Here is a 12,548-nt window from a genome sequence, read left to right on the forward strand (position 1 = left end):
CAACCTTCTGAACGCAATCGATTATATCCTCTTAACGAAGCAGCTTACCTTTGGATCCTTTGAAGGGAGATATTTCCTTGCCCCCTACCACCGTTCGAGCTTTGTAAAACAATACTACATCGGAATCGAGAAGGTTCGTCGTCATGACCTTTAAAAATGTTGTCTTCCTATTTCTCTCTCTGGTTATTATCGATCACCTAACGAGCACGGTATAAAAGATGGTATTACGAGTAAGTTAGAGAGAAGAACGATGTTTCAAAAGGAAATGTCTTGCTATTGATACCTGCAAGATCATTTATGGTATTCCCTACAAGCACTAGAGAAATTTTGAAAGACGTTGAGAATTTTAGATAATAAAATTTCTCCGACCTATCTGTAATTCAATGTGTGCTCTACATGCATAAGATATATGGATATGTAGTTTTTCCCCCATTTTTTCAAATTGGGCCTACAATGTGAAGTATCCCGTCAGTGTCGATGAACTGTATCGAAAGACTGAAAATTTCAAAGGACGACTAAATACTTCTCATCCTGATCACTTCGCCGATTATACAAATTTTTATTATGGAAAAAAGAAATCGAAAAAAAAATATTGTAAGCATAAATAACATCTTTGGCCGACGTTTGACAGATGGAAATAAAAAAATTTGGGAAATAACGCTCACAAGATATTTTTGTTATGAGAAAATTTCAACGATAAAATTAATTCCGTTTCATTTAATATTAACGCTTGATACAGCGCGATGAATTGATCGAAGCAGATGCGTTTATCACAATATGCAGTTCTGTAATGTGGAACATTAGATATGGGAGTCAATAGGAAATGGCAACAGTCAGTCGAATTGAAAGAGATTGGCCCACAAACCTGTTTCCCCCTACTCTCATCTCTTACGGAACATTCGACCGCGGAATAAGAAGTTTTGATTGACTGGCGTAAAACGTATTCAAATCAATAATGCGAAAAGGAAAATATATATAACGAATGATTTTCGGTAAATCTATATTCTTTGTCATTATGTAATAAAGAAAGACAGATGCTTGTTAACTTAAATAATACAAAGAAAACAGAAGGTAATATTACTAAACAAATTTACAAGCAATATTTCTTGTTTGATATTAATATATATTTTTAAATATTTTAAACGATAAAACTGGGAAAAATATTAATAGCCGATTATCAAAATTCTTTAGTTAATTTCTAGTTGCAAATTCTAAAGAACAGAAGGTATGAAACAAAGAAAAGACCAGAAACAAAAAAAGGAAAATAATTTCTCCAGTTAATGGGAGTATCATTGAGAAGTTTTGCTTACTTACTTCCCACCCACGACATTTCGGCTCTTTCTTTGACATAATACGTGGTATTGATTAACTGCATAGAATGTAAATCTCTTTCCACCGAGCCACGCCTCGGAAATTAGCTAGATCATCCAAGATGGCGATTTGCGGAAGAAATTCTGCAGAAGTCATCTTCTCAATAATTTTTGAAGGAGTAATACGCAAGTAAATGATAGAATGATCGCGTATATATTTCTTACGTTTCAAAAGAAACTTACAAGCAGTTCAAACAGTACTAACAATTTCTTCATTCTCCCTAGTCTTTTGTTCGTTATCGATATAAAGTAAATTTATCAGTAGTCATTAGTATATAATTTATTATAAAATTTCATTTCTATTGTGGTAATGAAACTGATTTTCGTGATCAATGCCATCCTAATTATTATTTTGTTGCTTTTCGGAGAAGATACTTTATCTGACTTAAATGGGCGTAATCCAATTTACCTTCGATGGCTGCATATTTAAATGAACAATTGAATGTCTATCCTAAGTCGTAACTAATTTACGAAATTTAAATTATGTCAGAGATATACCAGACTAAATGAAGGCAAAAGCAATTCCAATAGTTCAGAAGTATTGCAGAGGATCAGAATTGAACGATATCTGGATTGTAATTACGTCCAAAGAAGATATATGGATTTCAACTAAGCTTAATACGATCATTAAACATTTGACATCCAAAATGAAACGCTCTTCCATTGGTACATCCTGTTTTTCCTCAAATCCGACGATTCGTTCTATTTGGATAGTAGAAATGTCGGAACGTCAACGAGCGTAGGAAATGGAAACGTTTACCTCTTCAGTCTTATATTTCAATGGTAAATCAAACAGTGCTGTCTTTATCGAATGTTAAGATATTTTAGAGATAATATATAATTTTTTTATTTTAAAGTATAATATGGAATATAAAATCTGTATCATAAGTATATTGTAGAATAATTTATTGAATTTTTACAGAGATTTTATCATGGCGACTAGAATATTTCTATAGTGGAACATTATTCGAGCATATTGAAGCAGAAGAGTGTTTCAAGAGGCAGTTGAAAATTCTAACAAAGGAAGGAACATCGTTAGCTATTGTTCATGTATGCATTATGTGATTGTGAATACCTAGGAAGAGGAAAAAGAAGAAAATACATACGTGCTTGACGACGAAGTTTCGAAAGACCAATATGGCACTGTTTTATAAAGCTTGGAACCCTCGTACGGGGAAATGGGAGGGACCTTCCTTCTTCAAAGCATCTAACCGTGAGCTGCTTCAGTTGGAGGGTATAAGCGATTGTGCTCAAAAAGATTTGTCGATGAGCCGTCCGACGTTCCACGCGGGGCAAGGATCACAGGGGAATTAAAATGAAACTGAGGGACGTTTATCATATAAAATAATTGAACAGACAGGGACGATCAAAAGATTCATCTTTTTTCAAAGTAATACCATTAGCAGGGGAATACTTTTAAATTAAACGTGAAATAGAAAGTCCACGTCACGTCATTGTTGTTCCATCGATTTAAATTAAATAACCATTCGATATAATTAAAAAGGTAGAAGTATTGAATTCTATATTTCAAACTGTTTGCCGAAATATTCACGACATATACATAAAAAATATTCGTAATACTTAATTAGAGTTTTTCTTAAATATTGATATTTGGATGAAATAAGTTGGTGCGTAACGCTAATTACCCATTTAGTATATTACGAAAGGAATTTCGTGATAGTGGATGTCCGTAATACGTTCTCCCATATTTATCCTCAAGTACCTTCGTTTAAACCTTTCTCCATTATCTCTCTCCATGTACGTGTGCTCTGGTGCGCGTCTATCGGCATCAGATCGAGTGGCTTGCATTGAGTGTGCGTGAGTACGTAGAACTCCTGCCTTATTTTGATAATAAGGAAGGTATTTTTTCATTTGTTTTCCTGTCATCAAACCAAGCAAACAATAGGAGATTGGCTGTATAATTCAATAACCTATTTAGATTCATTGTTTGATAACAAGCTTACATATTTTGCAGAACAATAGCCTATTTTCTAAGGAACCAATTGATTTGGAACCTTATATACGTTAGATTAGATAATTAGAAGTGTAATGGTATTATTGTTTTGCATTCTCCAATAGGGAGTAACTTTCCGGAACAATTTATCCGTTCATATGGAAGAATCATATCAGCCGTGGTATATCGATCCGCAAAAGACAAATGAAATCATACAGCTAAATAGATAATTGAATTATACCGTTAATCCTATTATCGCATTGTCTGCTTGGTTTGATGAGGGAGAACTAATGAAAAAATACCATCCTTGTTTTCGAAATAAGAGAGGAGATGTACGCAAACACGCGCACTCATTTCCGTCCACTTGACTGGAACACGTATACGCGCATGTGCACGGAGAGAGTTAGTAATAAATCGTTCAATATGAAAGTGCTGAACGATAGGTAGGAGAGAACGTATTCCTCAACGAGCAAATCGTTAAATGCCGATCAATACCCCTTAACAAGGGAATTTGTAGGCATGGAGAATCATATATTTTTGCAGAAAAATCGCAATTTTGTCCATTATAATTTTCTATGATGTCTGTGATAAATGTTGAATCTATTCTTTTCCAACATTATCATCCCTCGCATTATCCGTGAGGTCTTTCCGTTTTTTTGTTAGATGTAATGACTATCACTCCTATCGTTTTCTTCCCGATTAATATTTTTTTTTTCTAAGATGTCTGTTTTAATGTTTGTCTTGTAGCCAAAATTCTCCTTCGATATTACTTATGGCACGAAACTTACTCGTGTTTGGAAATTTTGCCATTCTCTTAATGAAAAAGAAATGAGTAAGTAAACAGGTTGGAAGACTGAAATTGTATATTACGAAATCACGAAACGATATATACCAAAGGAATATTACGTTTCTGATTTTTTGGCTTATTAGTGTAGGGAACTATCTGTTTCACTAGAAATTTCAATACGACACGAGTTCAGCTTCGCAAATCTCCCCTCAGTTTCATGATTGCTTGTTTACTCCATCAAATATCATTGCATCGTACGAAGCGTACTCGCGTACAATTGCAGACAAGTCCTTATCTCTCTCTTTAAGTGGTTTATAGAAGCCCTCAGACCGTTGTGAACGTACTTCTTTTTCATAAAATCGACTGACATTCTTTTCATATAACTTGGTAATTTGACCATTTCTTGATTAACTAACCGAGTGGTTCTCTCGAAGGGAAAATACGGTAAAGAGGGGAAGGTAATATTAGGAAACCATAAATGTGACGAAAGATTTTCTCCGAATTCGTTTTTTATTATTATGGAATAGCGAAAATGCTATCTTCGATAACTTGAGCAATATGCATTTGTTTACAAGAAAAGGAAATAATATTTGGAGAAAATGTTTTCATGCAATATGGCAGTAGATATAACTTCCGACGAAAAAATTTTTTAAGAGAGATGATTTTACTATAAGAATTACATAGTATATACGTAGCACGAAAATTTATAGTGATATCATTATGAATAATAGAATACTATATAGAATCATTAGGAATAATAGAATACTGGTAATAGAATACTATAATATCCATAATATCATTATGAATAATAGAATACTGATAATAGAATACTATTAAGCATAAGTCAGACTTACAAAAAAAATAACAGTGCGAATTTCCTATATTAATATCCGATTAACTTCATAAGAATTAGTCTTCATAATTACAATAATTATTATTATAATAATTAATTATATTATAAATAATTACAGTTTTATGTGATTATTTCAATTAAAAAATAGACGAATTATTGTAAGATTCTCATTAGGAAATTCCATGATATATTACACAGATAATTTCGCATGAACATAGAGTATATATACATATAATTACATAACTATAGGAGTGGGGAAATTATTTATCCCCATGCGTTCTAGTTAGATAATTAGATTTTAGGAAGCTTGGTCTTCTATCCAGCTAACATGTGGCTAATTAAACTAGGTTAAGTCATTCCTTCCGGGATTTGCGACCCAGTAATACGCAAGTGTGTCTCATACGCGAAATAATCCCTAGCTATCATCTTTATCACTAATCATTCTATTATTCCATTAATATTCATTAAATTTGACATTATATTTGTATAAGATTTATTAAAAGATTTCATTTCCATATTATAGTACTTATCGGATAATTACTCCCATTTGGGATTCGTACCATTTAGAATATATGAGATAAATTCACTTATAAATAATAATACTTTCTTCGACTGCATATAATCTACGAAAATATTCAATAAATTATTATAAAATAAATAAATATGTTATAGACTTTATATTCGACATTACATTTTAGAATAAAAAATTTATCATATCTCTAAAATATCTTATCATTAAATAAACACAGCGTTGATTGTTTTTCCATTTATAAGCAATTTTAAAAAGGAAAATGTGTTCATATAGTAATCTTATTGTTTTTCTGGCATTTGTACTATCCATGTTGTACAATCGTATCGTCGTATGTACGTAAGAATAGATAGAATCAATGTGATTGCTTTTCACTTTGGATGTGCAATGTTATATTATCTGGTGGAGCGTTGTTGAAATTTTTTTATCTTTTTTGGAATTACAATTCAAATATAAATCAATTCGGCTCCTTTGCAATACCTCCAGGCTATCGGAACTGTTTTCGTCTTCGGTTGGTTTAGTATATCTCTGAAACAATATAAGATTCGTAGATTAGTTAAGACTTACGGAAACCATTCAATTGTTCATCTAATTGTATTGTACTCAAAAATAAATTTTGTTACATCCTTACATGTGATATAAAGTACCTTTTCCGAAAGGCAACAAATATTAATTTAGATTGTATTGATCACGAAAATCAGTTTCATTTCCATAATACAAAATTGAAATTTTATAATAAATCACGAACTTACGATTACTAACAAATTTACCTTGTATTGATAGCTTAAACAAATGACTAGTAAGAATGAAGAAATTGCTTCAAACGCCTGAATTACTTGTATAACGGATCTCTGGGACGTATGAAGTATGCACGAACGAATATTTGTTGTACCACACTCGCTCGCGTATTACTAGTTCGACAACTACCGAATGAATGACCTATAGCTTCATCGCCGTCCTCCGAACGACGGTATTTATACCCCGCACAACGCTTTGGATTCTTAACCCAGCGAACACGATAGCGCCCTTTGCACAGGGTTATTACACTTGATGTAGGTTAATCAATATATAGAAAGAACCAAGATGCTCATAAGTTACGAGGAAATGAATTTCTCTATTGATCTCTATTAATTGGGTGTATCATTATCCTTTTTCTTCTATGCTCTTCTGTCGTTTGTTTTCTCCCCTCCTTCTCTTTACAATTTGCAATTAGAAATTAATTAAAGAATTCTGAAAATTGCCAATTATGTTTCTTCCTGTTTTTGTCGTTAAAAATATTTATGAATAAGAATTAATCTGGAGCAAAGAATATTGTTTGACAATTTTTTTTGTTATATCACTTTCTGTTCTTTTTCTATTATTGAAGATAACAATCTCTTTTTTACACATCTGTGTTTTTTTATAATGCATTAGTAAAGAGTATTGATTCATACAAAATCATTTGTCACTTTTTTTTCCTAATATCATCTTTATCTCTTCTACGTATTTTATTTGGTCACCATTTACGTAAGTCAATCAAAATTTCCTATTACGCGATTGAACGACTCGGAAAAGCTTAATTGGATATGGATTGGGGGGAAATGAATTTCTCGATGAAGATAGATTTATCGACAGATAGATTTATTGAAGGGTCGTCCGACGTTGCACGGGGAACGTGGATCATAGAGAATTGAAATGAACCTGAGGGTGGTATATTTTGCAAAATGATTCCACACGTAGGGACGATAAAAAGCTCTACCGTTGTTCGGGAGCTCGAATTCTCATGCAAAGATTCATTCGAGGTAAATGATTTGCAAGTAATACGTTTTCCCATACTTAGCTTCAAATACGTTCATACTGAACGTATTATTATTATCTCTCTTCATCCATGTGTGTACATTCGCGCCTGCGTTAGCGTTTTCAAGTGGACGAGATGATTGTGCGATCCTATGAGGGAGTGTGTTATATCGTTCAATATTGACGCAAGGATTTATTTTCATAGGATTTTTTTTCTTTTATCATGTTTTAGATAATCGCATAATTCTGTATAGATATAGATGAGCTATATTCGAGACGCTAAAGTATAGATCGTATTATACAATTTCGTATATAATAATATGTTATAACTACATTTTATAATATACGATAGAAAGTTGTATAGTATATGATTATTATTTTCCACTATATTTCATACTGTGCACTTACTCTTGGGTATATTAGTGTATAATATTGAACAGAAAAGAAAATATAATTAGAGTTACCTGATTTAGGACATGTTTACGCGATTTAATCGTATGATCGTATATAGAGCGAACCTTTGTGATACATATCAGCAATCGAATTGGTATCGTTTGTTTTCGTGATTAATATTATTAGTTTTCTTTTTTTAAATATCATACCTTTCGCTTGTTTGAAGCAACAGTTCATTTCTGAGTTTGAAGGAGATTCTGACATATTTTTCTGACAAAAATAAAATTCTGATTGTTGACTCAAATATTTAAATAAGTAATTAGAACGCTTAGAAAGTATACTAAAAGATTCACTGAACATTTTTAATATTTCCGTAAAATTCTGAAATTGTATTTAAAAGGGAAGATAATTATATGTGCGCTCATTGAAAAATTAAATCATTCCGATGATAATTCGGAAAATTCAAATATTATGTTACGAAAGATATGATAAATCACTGCTATACTCAGTTACACGTAAAAAGAAATAAACGATTGCAGAAATATAATATTTCCATAGGAACAAACTAGTTTAGAACATAATATAAGAAGTATTTGGTAAGAAGAAGTACAATTGGACCATCCATTTCAGTTGTCCAACAGGAGGTAAATTTTTAGGAAAATGAATGTCGTTCCGATGAAAGAACTGAGACAGTCGTGGCACATCGATCTGCAGAAGACTTAATTAAATGTGCACGTAATTAAGTGATGGATTTAAAAAGATAATTGAGTTATACAGCCAGGCGTATCGTCGAATAGTCTGCATGGTTTGAAAAGGGGAAAGCAAATGAAAAAATACCTTTCCTATTTGCAAAATCAGATAGGAAATGTGCGCTCACAGGACCGCACACTCATTTCCCTCGGCTCGAAATGGCGCATTCAAGCGCGCACAAGAGCACACACGGACGGACAGAAATAGTACCAAATCCTTTAATACGAAGGTACTTGACGATACGTATGGGAGATCGTTATACGCAGATGCATTTTCATTAAATTCCTATTAAAACGTACTAACAAAAGAATCCTGGCTATGTAGCAAATTAATTCGATTCTTTAAAATTACAAAATTACTCTTAAACGTAAATTAAATATTTTGATTATATTTCAAGTACACGATGTTACGCGATTCAGAAAATTAATTCAACATTTCTTCTACTTTCAATTAGTCGACTGATTACTCAATTTAATTTAATGGAGTAACTATGACAAGGTGACGTAAACATGAAACAAATCCGTAAATCCTTTAAGCGTCCCTACAGGTTCAATCATTTTGATATTTTAATCATTCAAACCTGCCTTAATTCAAATTCGATTATTCTGAGCTCAATCTTCAATCAATGATTAAAACTTCCATTCTCATAATCGTTTCTACACTCGATATCATTTTCTGTTTTTTCCTTATTATTTCTATTATTCCCGATAGGTCACGTTGATCCATTTAACTTCTTTCATACGATACACCTTCTTAGAAATTTTAGAATTCAAATCGAAATTTTGCAAAATCAATGTTCGGCCAAGGACAAACATCGTTTTGATTAGAATTAAATTTATTATGGAATCATCGTTGTCGAGATAAAGTGTATCGTCGATTGAAACGTGAGCGAGCGTGGACTACTAATATTTACACTCACCCTCTACTACTTCATCCCCTGTATCTCCTTCTTCTTCATCTTCATCCTCTTCTTCTTCTTCAATAATGATTCGCAGAACATCTTTTTCGGAATCACTATTAATCGCCCTAAGGTTTTCCTTATCGTTCCTAATCTCGAAATTGAAATAAATATTATTACGATATATATAATTTTCTAACTAATTGCCGAAATTAATATTAGTTCGATATCCAAAAATACGGTCAACGTTATTACTGATTTTTATTTACCCTTCCCGACTGCATTGAATCCTTCTGAAGTTGCAAAAAAATAGAATCCAAAGAGAATCGGCGAGGAAACTTACTTTTCTACGAAGGAACGTTCCCGCATTAGAGCAAAAATTCAACTTTGACCCATGATCCGTATGAACCGTTGGACGTTCCTTCGAAAAACCTTTCCCAACGCAATCGATTATATCCTCTTACTGAAGCCGCTTCCCTATTGATCCTTTGAAGGGATGATTCCCTAGCCCCGTACCACCATTCGAAAGCAGCATAGTAAAACAGTACTATATCGATTTCGAGAAGATTCGTTATCAAGGCCAATATAAATTTTTTCTTCCTATTTTTTGTTTGTTTAATTTCAAACACCTGACGAATAAGGTATAGAACAAAATATTACGGATGAGTTAGAGACAAGGTCCATGTTTCAAAAGGAAATGCTATGATGATATGATGCTCAGATGATATATAGTATTCCCTAGAAGCACTAGAAGAGTTTTGGAAGAGATCGATAATTTTAGATAATGCAATATCACTGACCGATTACGCATAATTCAATGTGTGTTCTCCATGCATGAGATATATAGATTTGTACTTTTTTTCTCATTTTTTAAAATTCGACGTATAATGTAAAGTATCATGTCACTGTCGAAGAATTTTAAGAAAAAATTGACAATTTCAAAGAACGATTAGATACTTCTCATGTTGATTACTTCGCCGATTATATAATTTTTATTATGCAAAGAGAAATTGGAAAAAAATATTATTTGAATAAATAAATTTTTGGTCGACGTTTCACAAATGGAAATTCAAAATGTGGGTAATAACGTTCACAAGATATTGTAATTATGAGAAAATTTCAGCAATAAAATTAATTCCTTTTCATTTAATATTAATCATTAATAGGGGGCGATGAATTAATTGAAACGAAAGCGTTATTACAATATGCATTTATGCAATATGGATTATTTCATACGGTAGTTAACAGCAAAGGGCAACAGTAAGTCGGCTTAAAAGGGATTGGTGGACAAATCCGTTTCTCCCCACTCACATCATATTCAGCTGTTTCGACCGCGGAATAGGAGGTGTCGATTGAACTGCGTAAAGCCTATTCAAATGAATTACGCGAAAAGGGAAATAAATATAGCGAATGATTTTCTCTGAATCCATATTTTTTGGCACTGTGTAATAAAGAAAGAGAGAAGCTTGTTAACTTAAATAACGCAAAGAGAATTAGTAATATTAAGAAACAAATTTTCAAGCAATATTTCTTGCTCGATATTAACATTTATTTCTAAATATTTTAAACGATAAAAATGGGAAAAATAACAATAGTCGATTATAAATATTCTTCAGTCAATTTCAAAATTGTAAATTGTAAAGAACAGGAATGAAAAAGAAACCAGAAACAAAAAAAAGAAAATAATTTGTCCAGTTAATGCGAGTTCATAGTGAAATTTACTTCCCTCTGACCCACGACATTTCGGTTCTTTCTGTTGCGTAATACGCGGTATTGATTACCTTGCATAAAATGTAATGGCCCCTACCATCGAGCCCTGCCTTGGAGATCAGCTCGGTCATCCGACGAGGCAGTCTGGTGGAGGAACTCCTCTGCGGAAATCATCCTTTCAATAATTTTTGATCGAGTAATACGCAAGTAAGTGACAGATAATAGCATCTATACGCCTATATAATATTTCATTCGTCCCAAAGGAAACTTACAAACAATCCAATCGGTACAATTTTTTCGTTTTCATTAATCTGTTGTTCGTTATCGATATAAGGTAAACTTGTCAGGAGTCGTTAATATGTGATTTGTTATAACATTCCAATTCTATATTATGGAAATGAAACTAATTTTCTTCATCAATATCATCCTAATTATTATTTTGTTGCTTCTCGGAGAAGGTACTTTATATCGCTAAGAAGCGCGTGACCCGATTTACCTATGATGACTCGACAATTTCAATGAACAATTGAACGTCTATCCTGTCTTCACTAATCTACAAATTTTAAATTATTTCAGAAATATACCAGGTTAAACGAAGGCGAAAGCAGTTTCAATAGCTTAGAAATATTGCAAAGCTGCAGAATTGACTGCTATCTGAATTGTAATTACTTCCAAAGAAAATATGTGAATTTCAACTACGCTGCATGATAATTAAATATTCCGGATCCGAAATGAAACACATTTATTTTGGCAGTCCTTGCTCTTCCGCATATCCGACGATAGGTCATTTATGGATAGCATGAATATCTGACCATCAAACAGATCAGGAAATGAAAACGTTTTCCTTTTTAATCTTATATTTAAATGGTCGATCAATCAATGTTCTATTTATCGAATGGTAAGATATTTTGGAGATAAGATATAAATTTTTTATTCGAAAGTATAATATGAAATAAAAGATCTGTATCATAGGTACGTTTTATAATCAGTTACTAAATTTTCACACAGATTTTATGATGACGACGCGAGTATTTCTATTGATGAGAGGGACATTAGGTCTCTTAACTGTATCTATCCTTCATATTGTATTATTGTATATAAATCAAGAAGCTATATATTTATTAACTAATGTAATGAAAAATATTATATATATGGGAAGCAAGATGCTCCATGAAAGAGAGGAGGTAAATAATAATATAGAAATAAAAGTTTTAATATTTTTTCAAAGAATTTTGCGTTACATGTCATTCGTAATTTAATGTGTCAGATCATAAAAGCAGGGGATGAAGCTGATGCTGCTCACGAATTTATTACAAATCTTCCAAATGATCTCGTAGGCAAGTTAGTGAGAGAATCACCTAATTATCTGGTTTATGGAAACAACATGATTCTATTGCTAGAGCATTACTGTAGCAACCATCGACATCAATATTAAATTTTAATACACGAGGTACGAAAATATCACATGTAAGTAACTAGCCACGTATCTTATCCACTTTTCTATATTAATTTCGTATTTTATAATATA

The 12,548-nt window shown here is 32.3% G+C and overlaps 2 long non-coding RNA genes across 5 annotated transcripts in view; one reads left to right on the plus strand and one right to left on the minus strand.

Annotated features, from left to right (window-relative positions):
- Positions 1 to 12,548, plus strand: part of LOC127070153 (uncharacterized) — a 64,229-nt gene that overhangs the window by 36,747 nt on the left and 14,934 nt on the right. Inside the window, exons 5-8 of one of the 2 annotated variants that reach the window (XR_007784249.1) lie at positions 11,138 to 11,227; positions 11,597 to 11,918; positions 12,029 to 12,204; positions 12,288 to 12,487. This is a non-coding gene — a long non-coding RNA (uncharacterized LOC127070153). The remainder of the gene's footprint in view (positions 1 to 11,137; positions 11,228 to 11,596; positions 11,919 to 12,028; positions 12,205 to 12,287; positions 12,488 to 12,548) is intronic. The other variant, XR_007784248.1, reaches the window with a different exon arrangement.
- LOC127070122 (uncharacterized) lies at positions 2,278 to 9,996 on the minus strand. 3 transcript variants are annotated; one of them, XR_007784184.1, is made up of 5 exons: positions 9,654 to 9,996; positions 9,332 to 9,464; positions 3,017 to 6,021; positions 2,477 to 2,691; positions 2,278 to 2,384 (listed from the first exon to the last, which is right to left on the minus strand). It is a non-coding gene; the product is annotated as an uncharacterized LOC127070122 (long non-coding RNA). The 3 variants fall into 3 exon arrangements; XR_007784185.1 differs by having other exon boundaries at positions 2,279 to 2,384; positions 3,094 to 6,021; positions 9,332 to 9,459; positions 9,580 to 9,995; XR_007784183.1 differs by having other exon boundaries at positions 2,279 to 2,384; positions 9,332 to 9,459; positions 9,580 to 9,995.

Source organism: Vespula vulgaris, chromosome 17 (genome assembly GCF_905475345.1).
Source record: "Vespula vulgaris chromosome 17, iyVesVulg1.1, whole genome shotgun sequence".
NCBI lineage: Eukaryota > Metazoa > Arthropoda > Insecta > Hymenoptera > Vespidae > Vespula > Vespula vulgaris.